The sequence below is a fragment of the Pseudorca crassidens genome, chromosome 7 (assembly GCF_039906515.1).
Source record: "Pseudorca crassidens isolate mPseCra1 chromosome 7, mPseCra1.hap1, whole genome shotgun sequence".
Lineage (NCBI taxonomy): Eukaryota > Metazoa > Chordata > Mammalia > Artiodactyla > Delphinidae > Pseudorca > Pseudorca crassidens.
Window position 1 is genome coordinate 94,017,386 of NC_090302.1, and position 19,626 is coordinate 94,037,011.

At 53.7% G+C, this 19,626-nt stretch overlaps 1 protein-coding gene across 9 annotated transcripts in view; it reads right to left on the reverse strand.

Moving 5' to 3' along the window:
* Positions 1-19,626, reverse strand: part of SEMA4D (semaphorin 4D) — a 118,761-nt gene that overhangs the window by 56,801 nt on the left and 42,334 nt on the right. The window contains exon 2 of one of the 9 annotated variants that reach the window (XM_067745024.1): positions 16,137-16,204. The exons of 6 other annotated variants lie outside the window; for them this stretch is intronic. The gene's annotated coding sequence lies outside the window, so the exon portion shown is untranslated. Of the gene's footprint in view, positions 1-16,136; positions 16,205-18,482; positions 18,790-18,854; positions 19,011-19,626 lie in introns of those variants that run through there. 2 more of the 9 variants (XM_067745023.1, XM_067745022.1) reach the window with 2 other exon arrangements.

A 19,626-nucleotide genomic window follows, 5' to 3' on the forward strand; every position in this document is an offset into this window, starting at 1 on the left:
AGCCGGCAGCTCCCACCCCTCCTTCTCCAGGAACTCAGGGGAGAGATGAGGGGCGTCCCTGCTGCACGGCTGGCACTTCAGAAACAGTGGTTTCTTCTCTTCACCATTTGGTGAAGACGTCACAGAATCTGCCCAGAAAGAACCATCTGGAATCTGGGGCTGGCAGAGGACTGCACTCAGGGCTGCCTGGGGCAGTATCCTGCACCCCCAGGTGCTCACGGCCCCCTCTGAGTGTCCTCCGGGAAGCACGTGTGGTTGCACCAGGGGAGCAGACTCCTCTTGCCCTGCACAGGGCCCCCAGACCCAGCCCGGCTGCAGAAGGACAAGAAAGTCTCTCCTCTCGGCCAAGGCGGGAGGGACAGGCCTGGGAGCCTCACCAAGCCCAGACCCAAGCGGGGATTTCTTTTTTAAGTCCAAACCACAAAATGCCACTCTCTTTGCCTTCATATCTAGTGATTCCTTAAAAATACACAGCAGAAGTACAAAGTCAGGCCAGCTCAACCACAGGCCATCATCCAGCTCGAGTCGGCAAAGGCCGGAGCCAACACGAGGCCCTCTTCTTTCAATCCTGCCTCCCTCCCCGGACGTGGCCTTCCCTCCCAGCTTGGCAAAACCCATTAGGGAATCCACGCGCTCCGGCAAAAGTGCCGTGAAGGCCCAGGTCGCCTCATCCTGGCAGGACACAAAGGAACAGCCATGTCCCATCATCTTGGGCCCAATTTCTCCTCAGTATTGATTTTAGACTTCCAACTGTTCTCTACTGTGCACATACCACTCGCACAAACCTTTGAGTGACTCGCCAGCTTCCACATCCCTTCGAGGGGACTTCAGGAACGCCAACTCAGCCCTGGACCGGCTGAGCACCTTGCAGCAAAGCCTGTTACTTTGAGACTCCGCTGCCTCTGTACCGTGGTCAAACCACACCAGCCCCCACCCAGTCAACGGTGGACCAAGAGGTCTCTGTCTGTCTGACCCCAAGGTGCTGTGGAGGCCGCCAGGAAGGTCAGAAGGGCACACAGTCCAGAGAGACGGCCATATTGGAAAAATCAAATGCCTGTATCCCTCCAGATGGCAGGAAGGTGCCTGCGAGTCACCTCTGCTAGAATTCCCAGCGTGAAGCGAATCCCAAGTCACAGTGAGGCATCTGAAGTAACCACACACACCCCACAGTCCGGGAATTCACTCTGAAGTCGCCACACACGGAAGAGACCACCCACGTTTCACAAGCCACTGCTGGCCGGACCCGGGTCCTATTAACCTGCAACCTGCCCGGAGCCCAGCCTAATGGCCCCAGGGCCCGCAAAGGCCCTGTCCTTTCAGCAGATGGAATTCCACAGCAGACAGGGCGTTCCCTTTCTGAGCCCTGTGTCACCTTCCAGATGATTCAGAACGTGTGAGACACGGAAAAGTGGCAGCTGGAGCATCACCATCACACTGTCATCTTCCAGGTGGAAAACTCCAGCTGAGGAGTTAACCAGCCTCGCTCTGTCTCCTGCCGTGCCCAGGAGGCACCTCCGCTCTGGGACCACTGCTAAGGAGCGGGTTAGGAATGAAGCAGGAACAGAGGCAGAGAGAGGGGTCTCTAGCCAGGAGGTCTACCCTCCCCATCCATGGGAACCAAAATTAACTGAAAAATCTACATGACATTCTGAACATTCTTAAACCACATACACGAGGCCACCAGCTCCACCACCCCGCCACTAGGGTCGTGCCAACCTGCCCCTGTGGAGGACGGTATCTCGGCCCAGAATGACTGGGCCCAGAATGACTGGGCACAGGGGCAAGGCACCTTCCTCAGCATCGGCCTCAGTTACACCAGGTGCCCGGCCAGGGAAAGGCCTCTGAGCGCTGCACACATTTGCCACCTGGCGCATGCTGGGCACCCTCGTCCAGCAACAAAGGACACGGGGATGCGATGTAGGGATGGAATAGAGGGCACCCCAAATGTGGTTCTAGAACAGCGCCAACCGGAGGAAAGGACTTGGTTTTCTAACATCTCAGGACCCTTTTTGGTAAGATGCACATGATTTTAAAGGCTGAGTAAATGTGAATAATTGTGCTGCACTCATCTCTTTTCTGACCATCGGACTTACTCAGCTGATAGAAAATAGGGGTGTGTGCACACATCAAACGTCCCCGTTCTGTTGAGGATGTCAAAGCTTGGAGGCCTCGCTTCCTGCTGAGCTGGACCTGGAGCACGGCCATCTGGCTGGGCCATCTGCCCCAGGAACAACCACTCCTCCTTGGGCGCCCCCTTCTAAGACCAACCCGAGGCCTGGGCGAGGTGCCAGGCCTCCTCGTGAGCATGTAGTCCCACGAGAGACACAGGGTCAGGCCTTCCTCATCCAGTGGGTCCCTGATGACAGCCGCGTCCAAGGAGGTCCACCGGACTCCTGCTATCCTCATGTCATGGGACGTGGAGCAGGAAATCATAGGGGGCAAATGTCCACCTGTGGAGGGTCCGGCAGGTGGGTCCGTTGGGTCCCTCGGGGTGGGCTGCTGCCCCCTGGGGTGGGAGTGTGCGCCTGGTGGGCTGGCCTCAGACAAAAGTGGCTTGGTCCCCGGTCCTGGGAATAGGTGCTTCCCTTGTCTGCAAAGCTGGCTGTGGGCCAGGCCTCACCCAGGCACTTCTGCTTTCCCTGTGACCACAGAGAAGGACGTGGTCTAGACAGATCCTCCTGGGCAGTGTGGGCACCACTTCCCATGAAGGTACTTCCTTATGCTCCCAGCGGTCACGGATTCAGGACACTGCCACCCCCACTGCCACAGCTGCCCTCTGGGCTCTACACTCGGTGCCACCAGTCAGGTCCCTGCTGGGGACATCTGAGTCACTGCATGTTGGACACAGCGAGGGACTCAGGCAGGCCTGTGAGCACCTGCTGAGGGCCAAGTCCAGGCACAGATATGGGGGCCGGGCATACCTGCAGCCACCCAGGTGGGCGCTGGGCAGCAGAGCAGACAGTGGGAATCCTGGGCCAGACTCCAGGCACGCCTCTCAGAGCTGCACACATGTCAACCCGGTAAATCCTCAGAGCCCCTGAGGACTTGGCCCTTCATTTCAGACAGGAGGAAACTGAGACACAGACAGCTCTCAGCCCTGTCCAGCCGTCCACCTCTACCAGGACGGCACTCTCCCCTGCAATGGGACCCTGACAGCACTCACACCAGCCCTTCCTCTAGGTGTGGGGTGATGGGCGCCCCCAGGGAGGAAGTGCTCCCAGAAGAGCAGAAAATGAGCTCCAACTCTGGGCTGGCTGTGGGGATACCAGGAAAAGCAGAATTCTCATCCTGACCTTTGACCTTGTCAGCGGCCAATGGGGCTTCCCTCAGGGCTGGCTTGGCCCGGCCCTGCCTACCTTCCATCAGCCCCCTGGCGTCCTTCTCAGCCTCCGGGTGCCTCAAAGCCACCCAAAGCCCTGGGTCTGGAAATTGATAAGGAGGGGCAGGGAGGGGCCCCTGGGTAGAAGTCATTCATCTCAGGCCCAGGAAGCAGCGCAAGCCAGGGCACCGACAGCCAAGGTGGCCCCAGCTCCTTCTGCAGCAATGGTCACCAGGCACCTGACCACCTGACGCAGGTCTGGAGGCAGCTCCCCCTACCCACCAGGAGCCCCACAGCCAGCAGCCACACCATCTCCCCCTGGTTACCTCTAATCTTAGCGTCACTCGTCCGTCACCTGTGAGAAGCCAAGCAGATGCAAGGGGTAGCGCTGACTTCCCCATTATCACTGCAAGAGCCTTCCCAGGGCGGGGCCAGGAACGGAGTGAGTCAGGCCACCTATGACCCCAGGAATACACTGCTGTCTCACAGGGATTCTTCCTTCCAGCAACCGTGTTCATCATCAGATATTCGCAGATAAGAGTACAAAGGGCTGGAAACTTTCAGAAGCCACATCTGTGTCGAGCAGTGGGGTCAAGCGTCTGAAACCCACTGTCTCACCCCAGGCCTGCTCCCCATGTCACCTCGCCACTCCTCAGGGCTGGAAAGCAGAAATTTCCCCACTCCCACGTCGGAGACCCTGACCTAGCTGGATCACATCACGTTAGTAAACACATCTGCCTAACTGGGCTTATTTAAATCCAGTTTCTCATCAAAATCTCAACTTGTTCCAAGTTAGGAGCCCAGCGGACACTTTGTAAAGGACGGTTCTGGCCAAGGACGGCGGCTGCATTTCAATCTCCAGGCCATCCACATGTCCCCACCTCCAGGAGATGCCTTTCCCCAGGGCAGTCCGGGAAGCACGCCCTTTCCAAATAAATGCACTTTGCTAACTAGGTCAGGCAGGAGTGCACACTACCCATCGTTTCTTGCTAGCTTAAAAAAAAGGCGTAAGAGTGAAATGAAATAATTCACACAAACTGCAGCCTGCACAGTGAATGAAGAGGGACTACTTTCATGCTCAGAAGAATGTGGTTTCTGTTCAATGTCAAGCTGTTTCAGACGGGACATTCTGCTAGACGGGACAAACTCAACTGACAATACAACCTCATTAAAAATTCTATAACTACAACCAAAGGGGAGAGGGAGATGGGAGGAATTGGGAAACGGGGATTGACATGTATACACTATTCATAGTATGTATAAAATAGATAACTAATGAGAACCTACTGTATAGCACAGGGAACTCTACTCAGTGCTCTGTGGTGACTGAATGGGAAGGAAATCCAAAAAAGAGGGGATATATGTATACATATAGGTGATTCACTTTGCTGTACGGTAGAAACTAACACAACATTGTAAAACAGCTATACTCCAATAAAAATTAATTTAAAAATAAACAAATAAATAAGAACTATGTTAACAACAACAACAAAAAAAACACAACTCCATAACTACAACACTTTGGAAAAGACATTTCCTAAGTTGCTGCTTCACCCTGACCTGTGGTCAGAGGGGGGCACCCAGTGGGTGGCTCTGCAGGAGGCTGCCCAGGACAGGCTTCAGGCTTGGGATGGCAACCACACCCAAAGCATCCACGGGTGACAGAAGTTTCTAGAAACATTTCAGCCACAGGGAGGGGATTACTCAGAGGCGAGGACATACATAACAAGGCTCTTCCAACTTGCAGACCAGAAACTTGAAGCTTCTGCTCCAGCTTGCCCAGCCCAGCCCTACCCCGGCCCCCTACCCTGCAAGGTCCCTGGGGCATCTCTCTGCTCTCTCCAAAAACCAGGAGAGCCACGCTGGGTAACCCCCCTCCCTTCCTCCCGCTCATGCACGGAACCCACCGTCAGTGGATTACAAGCCCCTCAGTCTTCAGTAGGAAACAACTTCCTGGAGGTGCCTGCTGCCAGGCTGCCAAGCCTCCCCCCACACCCCGACCCTGGCAGGAGCTGGCACCTGGCCAGCAGCACAGCCCGTGGACCACGTCTTTCCAGGCCAAGGGGACCTGCAACAGTTATTGCTCACTGGTGAGGGCGGAGCTGGGCCTGGCTTTCTGGAGGAGTCTAACAAGCTCTGCCACGCTTCTTTCCTCGGACTCAGCAATCCTACAAGTTCAAAAGGATGCCAGCCCAGGAATCTTTACCTCCATGTCACTTTAACGAAAATAAAAATGTATAATCTAAATGTACACTCATCAGGAACTGGCTAAATAAATAATATTATAGCACGCTCTGCCATCAAGTTAATGCTTGTTGACAAACACGGATGAACACAATACATTATTAAATGCAAAGAGGAGACTATAAAACAGCACTTAAATGTAAGCTTATTCATGTAAAAAACTAGCCAGGAAAGCTCACGCCCAGAAGGGTGTGGGCATCACTATTCTAAGCGCTCGCTGGAGCTCAGTCCCTGATCCCAACAGGGCAGCATTACCTGCCTTTGCAGGGGAGCTCTCTGGGGCCAACTGCACCTGATCTTGCAGCCCAGGGCACCAGGCAAGCTGGCCATGATCGCCTGTCGGAGGCGGAGAGGGGGCAGGTGCGGGAGGTGCTCAGTTCTGGGCAGGGGACTTCTGGGGCATCTTTAAATATTTTCTTTAGACTTTTCTGTATCTCCTCATTTTTTTACATTAGGAAATGCATTTTTCAGTACTTTTCTTACAAAACAATCATGTCATTTCCAAACAACAGCAGCTTCTCCAGATTCTTTCAGTCTGTTTGCCCATAGGCCACCCCACAGCGAAGGGGAAGGTGGCCCCGAGTCCCCCCAAGAGTGCAGTCCTGCCATCCTCACAGCTGCATTCGAGGACTTCCAGTCCTCAGCCAGACCAGATCCGCACTTTCAAATCCCCAGCACGACTCTAGTTACCCGTGTCTCCATGTCCCAGTCACACCACATTCCCCTCTGCATCTGGGCTGCCCTGCCCCATCAAGTCTGACCCGTCCATTTACCCAACAAGAGAGACGTAAATTAGTCCGGGTGCTGGGCCCAGCTGCCTGGGTTTGAGCTCTGCGTCCCCTTACCAGCTGTGTGACCCAGGCCAGCTATTTAACCCCTCAGCCCCTCGGATTCTGAGCTGTAAGACAGAGCTGGCCTCAAAAAGTACGTGGGTTATTATGACAGCACTTGGCACGACAGACAGTAACCACTAATGTCACAGATGATATTAAAATCTACCACGGAATGGCCTGGGCCGTTTGCTAAGCCTTTAACAAGATCATCACACTGTAGCTGCCGAATCCTGCTAAGGGCAGCAGCCATAAAAAACCAATTCTGCCGGGACTTCCCTGGTTGCACAGTGGATAAGACTCCACCTGCTAATGCAGGGGACACGGGTTCGATCCCTGATCCAGGAAGATCCCACATGCCTCGGAGCAACGAAGCCTGTACGCCACAACTACTGAAGCCCGTGCACCTAGAGCCAGTGCTCCGCAACAAGAGAAGCCACTGCAATGATAAGCCCTCGGACTGCAACAAAGCGTAGTAGCCCCCGCTCGCCGCAACTGGAGAAAGCCCACACGCAGCAACGCAGACCCAACGCAGCCAAAAATAAATTAATTAATTAATTAAAAAAAAAAAAAAACACACACACCAACTCTGCCAAGTTTCACGTTTTGCTCTTTCGACAACTTTTCCCCAAAGAAACTGATCAGAGAGGGAAAGAGCTTTGTCCTTGGCGTCTGAGGAAATCCACCTCTTCTGCACACCTCCAAGCAGCACTGACCTCAGCCTGTGACTCTCATGTCCTATCCTAAAAGATGTCACCCTGCAGGGTGGCACCTGCTTACCGGAGGACATCTTGGGACAGGTGTTGCTGACGAGAGCAGCTGCCTCATGCAGTGACCTAACATTCATACTCCACAGCAGAAAGAGTAAGAAGACCCGTGGAAGGGAGGAGGGCACTTGGGTTGCCCAGAGCCAACCTGTGAAAGCCAAGGCCAGGAGAGGCATCCCCTGGCCTTGCCGGCGCACCAGAGTGAGGCTCACACGGGGACAGCGGGAGCAGTGCCCACAGCTCCAGGCGCCTCAGACACCTGCACTGGCTCTCATGGTTTGTTGGGAAAGAGACTTTGCCTCGGTAGGGTCTGGGAAATGTTTCTGATACAGTCTTTACCTGAAAGGGGATGATATCAACAGTATCTCTGGCGGAAAGTGTAACCATTTCCAAAAGCTTGTTCCTGCATTAAATCCACCTCCCCCCAACACACAGCCGAGAGCACAGCCAAATCCCACCCCAGAGAGGGCACTCCCACCAAAACCCAAGTTCACAGAGTCCAGGGGTACGGCATCCTGCACACCCAACCCAGCAAGAACGGGTAGGGTAGGGAGGGGGGTGCTGGCGTAATACTCAGACCTTCTAACTTTCAGGAAATTATACAGAACAAGCCAAAAACAGCCATAAAGGAAATGAATCCACTGGCCTGGCTGGCACAAAGCTAATCTAGAGCCACACAGATGCTTCTCGAAACCAGTAGCCCTATTGAGGGGCTAAGACACTAAATCCCACAGAAACATATAAGCTGGAAAAGATGCGTCCCAGGTCCCAAGCCACAGCAGAAGAAGGGGCTTGAATCTGAAGTCCAACTGGGGTAGTTTGTTGAATTAAAAGGTCGCATAGGGCTTCCCTGGTGACGCAGTGGTTGAGAGTCCGCCTGCCGATGCAAGGGACATGGGTTCGTACCCCGGTCTGGGAAGATCCTACATGCCGCGGAGCAGCTGGGCCCGTGAGCCACGGCCACTGAGCCTGCGTGTCTGGAGCCTGTGCTCCGCAACACGAGAGGCCACAACAGTGAGAGGCCCACGTACACCCCCCCCCAAAAAAAAAGGTCACATAAGCTAAACTGTGTCACTGGAGAGGACACAAAGAAGGTCTGTGACAGGGCATAATCCAACCAGAGGCAGGGCCGGGGGCGCCAAGGCACCCAGAGCCAGGCTGCTGGGCCCTGCACCTTAAACCAGCAGCAGCCCGGACAGCACCGAGGAGGGGGTTGGCTGCGGGGTCCTGCTCACTTCTCCTGCTGGGTACCTGGGAAGGCACTCCTCCTGCCCTGTTCACACTGTCCTCTGTCCTCTCTGTACTGCATGCCTGGGGCCCATGGCTGCTCGCCTGGCCCTGAACGCATGAGTGCCTCATGTACAGTGCACGCTCGGTCAGGTCCCTGGGCAGGAAGAGACGCTGGACCAGGGATGACTGATCCTGCCCCCGAGCAGGGGGCTCCTTCTCAGTGCAGCTGAGGTCAGGGCACAGTGCCAGCACACTTCCTGCTCCCACCGTCCAAGTCCCCCAAGACACACCACCTCCTCCTTCCCTCCTGTTGTTAAATCCTACTGCCCTTTGCAAGCCAGCAGGACTTCCAGCTGCTTCTGAGCTGCTCTAAACCCCTGCAGCACCTGCAGTCTAGAAGGTGATGCAAAGCTCCATGCCAGGCCAGCAGTAGCAGCAGCGGAGTCCACGGGCACATTCACGGCCCCCCAACAGCATTCCAAGTTTGCACAAGCTGTGTCTGCTTAAGCCCTCTAGGTACTTCTTACCTAAAGTTTGAATACCACTGGTCTACATGACACAATTTCACACTAGATTTTACATTTTCTTTGCTGGTCAATAATGGTTTCATTTGTCTTGTCTCCATAAGTGATTGTGAAGCTCCTCTTAGCACAAAACCGCATCTTAACGGACCTACGTTGGTTTCCTATGGCTGCTGTAAAATAATACCACAAACTTGGTGACTTAAAACAGCATAAATTTATTATCCCAACTGTTCTGGAGGTCAGAAGTCTGACATGGGACTCACTGGGCTAGAATTCAAGAGCTGACTGCATTCCTTCTGGAGGTTCTGTGAAGAATTGTTACCTTGCCTTTTACAGCTTCCAAAGGCCTCCTGCATTCCTTGGCTGGTGGCCCATTCCTCTACCTTAAAGCTAGTGAAGAGCACAGGCCAAAGAGCCCACTTGAGCATAAGGATTATTTTGAGCTGAAGGCAACTGAGAACAGCAGATACAAGAAAAGCTCCCCGCCCTCCCCCATTTGCCTAAAAGCAGGACATAAATTCTCTCTGTAAAAGTGTACCGGAGATGACACTGAGATGAGTCTGCATAATTAACCTTACTCAACATCCTTTATCTACCATATGCTTCCTAGTCACCTTCCCACAATTTACTATCCCTAGGGACCCAACCCCCCTTTCCTTCGTCTTGTCACTTCAAAATGTATTGCCCTTTGTTAAAGTAATATATAAGACCCAAGTTTAACTGCTTCTTTGGGTTTTTACTTCTTTTGTGTGAAGTCCCTGTGCATATAACAATATTAAATTTTGTATGCCTTTCGCCCCTTTAATCTGCTGTCAGTTTAATTCACAGGCCCCAATCACCAAACCTAAGAGCAGAGGAAAAGTTCTTCCTCCCCTATGCCAGCAGCACAGCATCTTCTCTCTTCTCTGCCCTTCTGACTCTCTTATTACGATCCTGTGATTACATTGAGGGCCTACCCAGATAAACCAGGATAATCTCCCTATCTCAAGATCCTTAACTTAAATCACATCTGCAAAGTCCCTTTACCCTGTAAGGCAACACAGTCACTCCAGGGACTAGAATGTGGACGTGTTTAGGGACCTGCAGACCCCCTAGCAGAGCCCTACTGCCATTCAGTAATGTGGCCCTACAAGGGCACAACTCCTAATTTTTCTCATAGAAAAAAATAAGGTTTTTAGGTGGTCTCCCAATTTCTTGATAGTGAAAAGTAATTAAGATTTACTTTTTTAATACTGGGAAGTCCAAACAAGACCCATCTGCCTTTGAGGGCTGAGTTAGCCAGCTGGCCTGAGAGCTAAGAGTCCACGTAGGTGCCGTGTTGGATGGGGGCCGCTGAGAGGGGAGAATGCCACTCCTGCACATCCTCCATGAGGTCAGACAGCGTTGGAGATGCCAACACAGAAATCCAGGCTAGGAAAAGTCAGGATGAGGGCAACTGTAAAGTAGCATGTATTTTAAGAATGCTGGTTGAATAAAAATGCAAATGATTGTTAATAGGAACTAGAAAATAAGAAGGAAACCACACATTCCAAGGTAATCTTGACTTGATGAGTCATTCAGATGCAAATTTTATCCCAATTTTGGAAGGATTTACAAACACCCCCATTCACAGCCCTATTCCTATGTTAATTCTAATCTCAGAACTCTCCCTCCACAGTTCCCAGCCTGGGCACTTTCCCGCCACTGTCTCTTTTTATGAGGCCCTTAAGCACAGGCAGCTTTTTCAAGCTGGCACGGCGGAGTTTCTGGTGTGTCTCTGGCCACCCCACCCCGTTCCGGACCCCCAGGGACAGAGCCCTCCCCAATTCTCGGACTTTCACACACTTGAGTCCGACTGGACTCAAGGCCCATGGCCTTCATCGGCTTCTTACCAAGCACATATGAAAGGGAGAAACCAAGAGACCTAAGCAATCCAAACAATAAAGGGAGGTGACAAACGACTCCCTGCCCCATATCCACATCTGCTGTGACACATCCACAGGGACCTGAATCAGCTGCCCAAGTAAAGGACCCAGGAGCCTCTCCTGGCCAGCAGAGCACCTGCCCTGCATCACAGCCTCAGCCCTGGACGCCTGCTGACCTACTGCATGGACAGATGGACTTCTCACAAACAAACTCCTCCAGTCCTCTAGAAGAGTGACTGGTCATTCAGGCCCTGGTCACTCGGGTGGGGGGATAGAAGGACACCTGCCTGCTTACTCAGCCCGCTCCCATTCAACTGATCTGTGAGAAGTGGGAAAACAAAACCCCATCGGCACGAATAGTAAGAAGATGCTGGGATGCACTAAGTACTCAGCCTCACTGTACACATCTCCTCGTCAATGAAATGGGGATGACTGGAACTCATCCCAATTATTGAGAGGATTAAACAAGGTGCCACATGTCAGGCACTCAGAACTAAAAAACCAAACTCTGATTTTTATACATTCTTCTACCCGGTAGTTTATAGATCCTCCTGGATTCTTCTAGTAGGAAATAACAAATCATACCATCTGGAAAAAAGAAAGGAAGAAAAGAAAATGCTGAGCCTCTTGGCAGCAAACCCTAAAGAGCCAAGCCCCTGCTGCCAGGCCCGGCGGCCTCCCCTCTCCCGGGGCCACACTTGCCGCCAGCTCCCTGACCCCACCCTGGCCACGGGCAGGATGGCGCTCAGGATGCGGTCTGGCCTGGCCGCCCCATCCTCATGGGGAGCTCTGTTGCCCAGGGCGTCTGTGCCGACACCTGGGTCTCCAGGGTGCAGCCCGGGTGGGGCCACAGGGACGGGCCACGGGCAGCTGGGCCCACTGGGGCCACGACAAGGCGCCGTTCAGCAGCGGGACAAGGCCCCGCAGTGAGCCTCCCTCGGGCCATGGAACACGCTTGCCCCATTCTTGTCCCTTTCAATGGTCGGCTGTGCTCCATCGATGTGGGCCCGATTGTTCTCCTGTGTGGGCTCATTCAGGGGGGCGGGCAGGGCCAGCCCAGGCCGAGGGAGGAGGAGGCAGGAGCTCCTGTCCCCAAGAAGAAAGGCCCTTAGAGCCCTGCAGGGAGGGGGGAGGGGTCCTGCCGAGGGCGCGCCCCTCGGTGCCCAGGGATCACACAGGCCTGACCACGCAGTCACCGAGGGCCTCTGGGATCTGGGGCGAGAATGGGAAGCTGCCCTTCTTCCTGGCTCCCCTGCAGGGCCCCGGGCCAAGCCCCTCAGCCCCTCCAAGAGTCAGTGTCCAGCCTTGAAAACAGGGAGAGTCGTGGCATCTGGTCATGTGGTGGCTGCAAGGTGGCAACGAGGGTGAATGGGGACGTGGTGTGTGCAGAGCACCTCTGCACCGCTGGCCAAAAACCAATGCGGGAAGAAGTGCTGGTAAAGGAGCGCCTCTTCTGTCTCCTGACCACTGCCCATCGGCACATCCTCCCATGAGCGGGCCTGGGACCGCCACCCCGTCTGTGGGGTTGGCTGGGCGGGGGCACACGAGCACCAGTGTGGCACTGGCCGTCCCCCGCGGGGGCTGGAAGGGGGCACAGCGTGGGGATGGTGGTGCCCACACATGGTCGTGAACAAACGCGAGGAGATGGGCAGACATCGCAGGCTCAGCCTCCCAGATACGGCTTCCAACCGGCACCCAGCACCACACCAACCTCCCCCTTCCCCAAAATGCAGCACCTGCACCTCTGCTGCTGCCATGAGCAACTCTGGGCTCCATGAGGGGAGGACACGGGCCTGGGACACAGCGGTATCTGGTGACAGCAGGCGCCAACCCACATGTGCTGCCTGCAACAGGCACAGACTCTGGTGTCTACCTCTGGTTATGCGGCCACCAGGACAGAGGACTGGCTGACAAGTCCTGGGCTGAAGGAAGCTGGGTCGTGATGTGGGCAGACACAGATGACTGCCATGCACACTGGGTGTCTGAGCCTCAGCCATAAGCTGGATTGGGACTGGCCGCACCCATCTGACGGACGGAGCTACACTGTATGAGAGGTCCATGCCCTGCCCCAGCAGGACAGTAACTTGCTCTGTCCCAGACCTCAACTCTAAAATCCCTTAAACACAGCAACCAGGTCCATCCCACCTGCTGAAACAAACAGCGCCCAGGCAGCTGCCAGCACGATGGCCTCTGCCCTTTCTAACTGGATGGTTCCTAATGAGCCACAGAGGCAGTGGGAGGGGGTCAGTCTGCGCCAGATGCAGGAAGACTGTGACAAGGGGCGGTGATGCAGACTCTGCAGGGAGCAGCCCCACCTGACCCAGGCACCCGTCCCGTGACCTCTCACACCTTCCTCTCCCTCAGAGCCTTTGGTGACAATGCCCTGACCTGCAGGCTTGGAGACAAGATGCAGGAGAAGCAGGAGGGCCACAGCTGTGGTGGGCTCTGGGAACGCCACGCCCTGGGATGGCTTGGGGTCGACTTCCAGAGCCTCCCAGGGCCTTGTGATGGTTCCCATCAAAAGTCCAAGAAGACATGCTCCGTGACTTGGTCGATGGAGCCAGGTGACTGTGACCCTCAGCTAGTGACAGAGCTGGGCTCATGAAATTCGGGAAAATATTAATCTATCCCATCATGAGTTAAAAGCTGCTCCAGTCAAACCAACATTATGAAAACACTTCATTTTGTTCATGAGAAACACGAACGTTTCTGGCTTTAAAGATATTTTGAGGCAATGGACTGAAATATTCTTTATACTCATTGACTAGAATTATATATAACTTATGTATTGTAGTCTGCAACATGCTTTACAATTTTAGAATATTTTCATAGACTTATAATATATGAGCTATATGTTTTTAAAAAACAGAGTTTCTTTGAATCCTTTAAGGTCTGCTTGCTGCGAGTCAAAACCACTCTGGTCTGTAAATTGCCTACGAAGATGATTAGCTCTGAAGGCAATTTTCTTAAAGTAGCAGTAACATTAAAAGAAACACTTGGGGGCTTCCCTGGTGGCGCAGTGGTTAAGAATCCGCCTGCCAATGCAGGAGACACGGGTTCGATCCCTGGTCCGGGAAGATAGCACATGCCACAGAGCAACTAAGCCCGAGCGCCACAACTACTGAGCCTGCGCTCTACAGCCCATGAGCCACAACTACTGAGCCCGTGCGCCGCAACTACTGAAGTCCGCATGTCCTATAGACTGCGCTCGGTAACAAGAGAAGCCACAGCAACGAGAAGGCTGTGCACCACAACGAAGAGGAGCACCCGCTCCCTGCAACTAGAGAAAGCCCGCATGCAGCAACGAAGACCCAACGCAGCCAAAAAAAATTAATTAATTTTAAAAAATTTAAAAAAATAAAATCTGTATCTTAAAAAAAAGGAAACACTTGAGGAAACACTTTTCTTCTGTGATTAAAGAGTTCACAAAAAAATTAAGGTACCAAACAAGAGGCTAAGGGTTTCAAACAGCAGCCTTTGCCTTCCGCAAATAACGAGATGCAAAATTTAATTCCGCTTCCACTGAAAAGGTGCTCCTCTGATCAGCACTAGCTCAGCAGACCAATCTCAAGATCTCTGCAGCCCACTCAGGCCCCAGAGTGTATCAACAGGTCGATTCAATTTATGGTAAACAGCAAGAGAAGTGTCTATTTTTATAAACCTATTTACAGGTACTTGCACCTTTACAAAAAGTTAGCAAAGAACCAAATGCACAAACTTAGGTCAAATGAAAACCAGCTGACTTATGTTCAAGCTCACCACATCTTAGCATCAATTTGAAGCATGAATACAACCTTATTTGGCTCAAGAATGCTCCGTATAATAATTCTGCAGTCAGTGCATGGCCTTGGTCACAGCCAAGAGCCAGCTAGGGTGAGCAAAAGCGCCAGGGACAAACCAGCCTGCCTTCTGTCTCACCAAGAACAGTCCAGACAGACAATGGAGGCCCAGTGGTCATCACCTGCCCTCTGACCTGATCCTCCCTGTGTGGGTCACCCAGGACATGGAGCTTCTCTCCTAGAGCCCCTCACCTGTACACACCCTACACACTGCTGTTCCCAGCCACGCTGACCCCTTTGGCCCCGTCCTCTGCTCGGGCACCTTCCACATATCAGCCACTCAGGGCATCCTCCACACCCTTCAAATGTGGCCCAATACCCTCTGGGTAACATGTCCCTGATTTTCCAGAAAAAAGGAGGCCACGATGGACAGACCATCATGGGGGCTCTCAGGGGGTCTGCCTGGTGGACATGCCATCTTGGGTACTCTCAGGAGGGTCTGTGCAATGGACAGGTCACCCTGGGGACTTTCAGGGGTATGAGTGGTGGATGAGCCATCATCCAGTTGGGGGAAACATGCGTTTCCAGGCAGACAACCCAAAGGTGCTGAGGCGAGAGCCCAGCACATCAGGGCCAAAGCCAGAAGAGAGATGCGGCCAGAATGCTGATAACATAAGGGTGACCCTGGGCTCTGGCCTGGGGCCAGGCTGTGTCAGGATGCCCCCACCACGAGAAGGGGGCAAAGGGAGCCCAGAGGCAGGAAGAGTGAGAGGGCACAAATCACCTCCCGCCCAGAACTAGGGCTTCCTTCTCAGGGCTGTAGGGTCCCAAACGCCTGGCCCCCTCAGCCCACCTGCCATCAAGGCTGCTTCCTGCGGGCATAACTCCTGGGTCGCTCTCACCATGTCCACCTCCACACCAGGCCAGTGCTTTCTGTTTCCAGCTTTCCTACCTGGACCTGCACTAAAATCCCATTAAACTGTGGCCTCTGAGCAGCCCCGCAGCAACAGCCTCCACCGCTGGGACAAAGGGCTGGGGGCTGGCAGTAGGATGACTCCTCACACAGGGGGCTATCACCCAGCAGGGCAGGGAGGAGGCAGACGTGGGGGACCGACAGCGCCTCCCAGGGCACACGCCCCACAGCTGGGTTTAAACATCTCTCCTCCCCACTGGACACGCAGCTCGATGTGCACATGCCCGCATCGTGCAGGTATGGACTTGCTGACTGTCACAGGCGAGGCTGGCGAGCTCGCATGTTGCTAACGCCCCCTCCCCGGCCAGGCTACCGGGAGTGCGTCACACGTCCTTCCCACCCCTGCCGGCCACAGCCTCTGGGCCCCAACTAGGTTTACTTCCCCTGTGTGGCCTGGGTCATGGTCAGTGCCACAGCAGTGGGAGGGGCTCTGTGGGACAGAGGCCAAGGAGCTGCCCGGCACCCACCCACAGCCCCATAGGCGCAGAAGGAGTGGCTTCATGTTCTCAAGCTCCCCAGTGTCTATTAAGTATAAAAAGCTCTGCAAGGAGCACTGAACTTCTTACTTGGTCACAGCAGCACAGGAGGAATTATAAGGAAGCCAAGTGCATGCAGAATCTCAGGAGCGGGGTGCCTGCAGCAAGGAGAGGCAAGTGTCAGCGCGATCTGAAACATCAGAAGAAACTGCCCAGCCAGGGCCACCTCCTCTGCTGGCTGGAAGTACGGAGTCCAAGGTGAAATTTGGAAAGACAGATGAGTTTCTCTTCTGCAGGCACCCAACAGCTGGCAAAGAATCAGCACCACACACCCTCCCCGCCTAGAGCTCTTGTGTCAAAACCCACTTGTGGGGGGTTAAGAGCCATGCAGGCCTGGAGGGGTCAGCACTAGACACTGCCTGGCATGGCCGGGGTCCCTGGCCCGCCCTCCTCACCCCTTCCCAGTAAGGAAGCAGACAGACCACCAGGCACAGACCCTGGATCAGCCCTAGGACCTGGTTCAAGTGCACCAGGCAAACACCCACCCCTCGGTGTGCCAGGACTGTCTGCAAACCCTGTCACAAGCAGCCAAGCCCGAGTCTAGAGGACCCGAGTCACCCAGGAGGAGCACGCCTAACAGCGGGCAGACACCACCCCTGCAGCAGCGCCAACTGCCCCCCACCCTCCTCCCTCCTTCCCACGGGGCCTGCCCTCCACCCACAGGAAGGCACCTGGTTCACCTTCCACTGACTGCACAGCAGGTGTGCACGGTCCAGTTGTTCCTGCAGAGCCTCCAGCCACCCAGGTGTCTGGGGGACAAATGAGCCCGCCTGCACAGTGTATCCTGCACCCTACGCACCCATGGCTGCCACCCGAGAAGCAGGCTGGGCCACCACCAGCTGCCAAAGGAGGACCTTCGCAAGGCAGAGTGACACGACAGCCCTAGGCCTGCAGCACCTACACCCTCCCCCCGCCCCACCCCACCCCCTCTTCTGCTGAGCCCAGCTTCCTTCTGTGAGTCTGCTGTCATCCTGTGTGGGGTGAGGTGTATGCAGCTCAAGGCACACCTCCACCTGCAGTGTGGGCGGGGCTAGGGCCACAAGAGGGTCAGCACAGGCCCTGACCACACCAGGCTCCCAGTGTGGGTGCAGCCAGGCCAGCTTGGGCAGCACAGTGGGAGCTTGGGCACAGAGGGTGTTTGGGGGACACAGAGGACACGTGGGGAAACAGAGCACTGCTGCTCAGAGGGCCCGAGTCAGTGCTCAGGTGTGAGCTCCTAAGGGCAGCCGGCAGACACGGGGTACCTGGGAACAGCCGCATTCACACACGCCAAGGGCACATGCACCCCACCACGTACACACATGCCCCACCAAGTGCAGAGTACTAGCACCCACACCCAGAGAAAAGCCACGCCATGGCAAGTCCCCGACACAATGGTGGAGCCAGTGCAACGTATTACCTTTTCACTCCCCCCATGATAAACTTGTTCTCTGTTTAGTGCCTTTTCCCTTGGACACTACTATTTCACTTGTTTAATGATCTTTAAAAATTCTGCATGTGCAGAGGGGTAATTTTATGCAATGCGATGGTCGTTGTGCCCCTTTCCACCTGGCCCTCCCTCCAACCTCCACCATACCTTTGTGCCCACTGCCCCTGGCAGCACAACCACCGTGTGTCCACCCAAATCTTCCTCTGCCCAGGAGCCATGAGACACATGTAAATGTGGACACGCAGTCATGAGTGCATATATAAGAACAGTCCTGTAACATCTCATTGTGAACACAGAGCTCAGCAAGGGGGTGCGGTTCCTTCATCTGCTATCGAAACACACTGTACATACAGTCACTACCAATGTAAAGTTGGAAAATGGAAGACAAACAGGCCAGTGGTATGGAATGGAGAATCCCTGAAGGTAACCAGTTTACACGAGACCATACTATACCACAGAACTGAAGTTCAGTCATTGATCAAAGGATGGATTACTGAATAATTAGTGCTGGTACACTGGAAGGAAATAAAACCGGACTCCCCTCCCTCAAGCATCTTACTCCATATTACGCAAAAGCATTTTAGACACACTCAAGAGCAGAATTTGTACACAAAACAATAAAACACCTGCCAGGAAGTCAAGAGACAGCCTGTGGAATCTTCCTAACAAACATGGGTACCTGGAAGTCATAAGAGGAAAGAAAGACATATTCGACAATAAAATGATTTCATCTTGATGGCAAATGACACGTTAATAAAAGTAATTAGCAAACAACAGAACTGGGAATAAATGTTTTCAAGGCAGAAAATCAACAACATTTGTAACAAATAAACAGCCCCTACAAATGGATAAGGGAGGGGAAAACACCCTGAGAGAAACACGGGCAAAGAACACAAACAGGCATTTCACAGACGGAGGGATCTTTTGAGCAAAGACCCTAAACTCACCAGATTCAAAGAGACACATGTCAAGGAACAAAGCTGCAGCTCTGCCCCTCTCAGACTGACAAAGTCGAAAAGACTGCTCATGTCCACCGCTGAGAGAGCATGCAGGATCAGGGCACACTCACCCATGCAGGGAAGAGACGGGCTGCTAGATCTTTTTGAAAAGTTATCTGGCATGATCTATGAAACAAAGAGACACACACCCTGCCCCAGCAGTGCCACTCCCTGAAATCCATGCCTGAATAACAGCCCCATCCATGTGGCTGGGGTATTTACGGTAGCACTGTTTACACTGGCTGTGTTCTTTTCCTGTGGCAGCTCTAACAAATGACCATAAACCGGGTGGCTTAGAACAACAGAAATCTATTCTCTCACAGTTCTGGAGGCCAGAAGTCTGCAATCAGTTTCACTGGGCTGAAATCATGGTGTCAGCAGGGCCGCGCTCCCTCTGGAGACTCTGAGGGAGAATCCTTCCTTGCCTCGCCCAGCTTTTGGTGGCTTGTGGCATTCCTTCGTTTGTGGCCACTGTATTCGTCAGAGTCCCCAGAGAAACAGAATCAATAGGATGTGTATATAGAGAGAAAGAGATTTATTATAATGAATCTGATCACATGACCATGGAGGCTGGAGAGCCCTGAGATCTACAGTCAGCAAGCTGGACCCAGGAGAGCCGAGGGGACAAGTTCCATCTCTGGTCCGTATCTGAAGACAGGAGAAGACCAATGTCCCAGCTCAAAGAGAGTCTGGCAGAGAGAGGGAATTCTCTCTTATTCCGCCTTTCTCCTCTATTCAGGCCCTCAATTGATTGGAATGAGGCCCTCCCACATGGGGGAGGAAAATCTGCTTTAGTCTGTCTACAGATCCAAATGCTAATCCCACCCAGACACGCCCAGGATCAGGTCTGACTACTATCTGGGCACCCATGGCACAGTCAAGCTGACACACAGAATCAGCCATCACACCCACATCACTCTTACTCTCTGCTTCCATCTTCTCATCACCTTCTCCCCCTGTCTTTCACATCTCCCCTGCCTCCCTCTCATAAGGACACGTGTGATGGCATTTAGGGCCCATCAGATAAGCCAGGATCACCTCCTCATGCAAGATTCTTAACTGAATCACATCTGCAAAGATCCCATCACTAGAA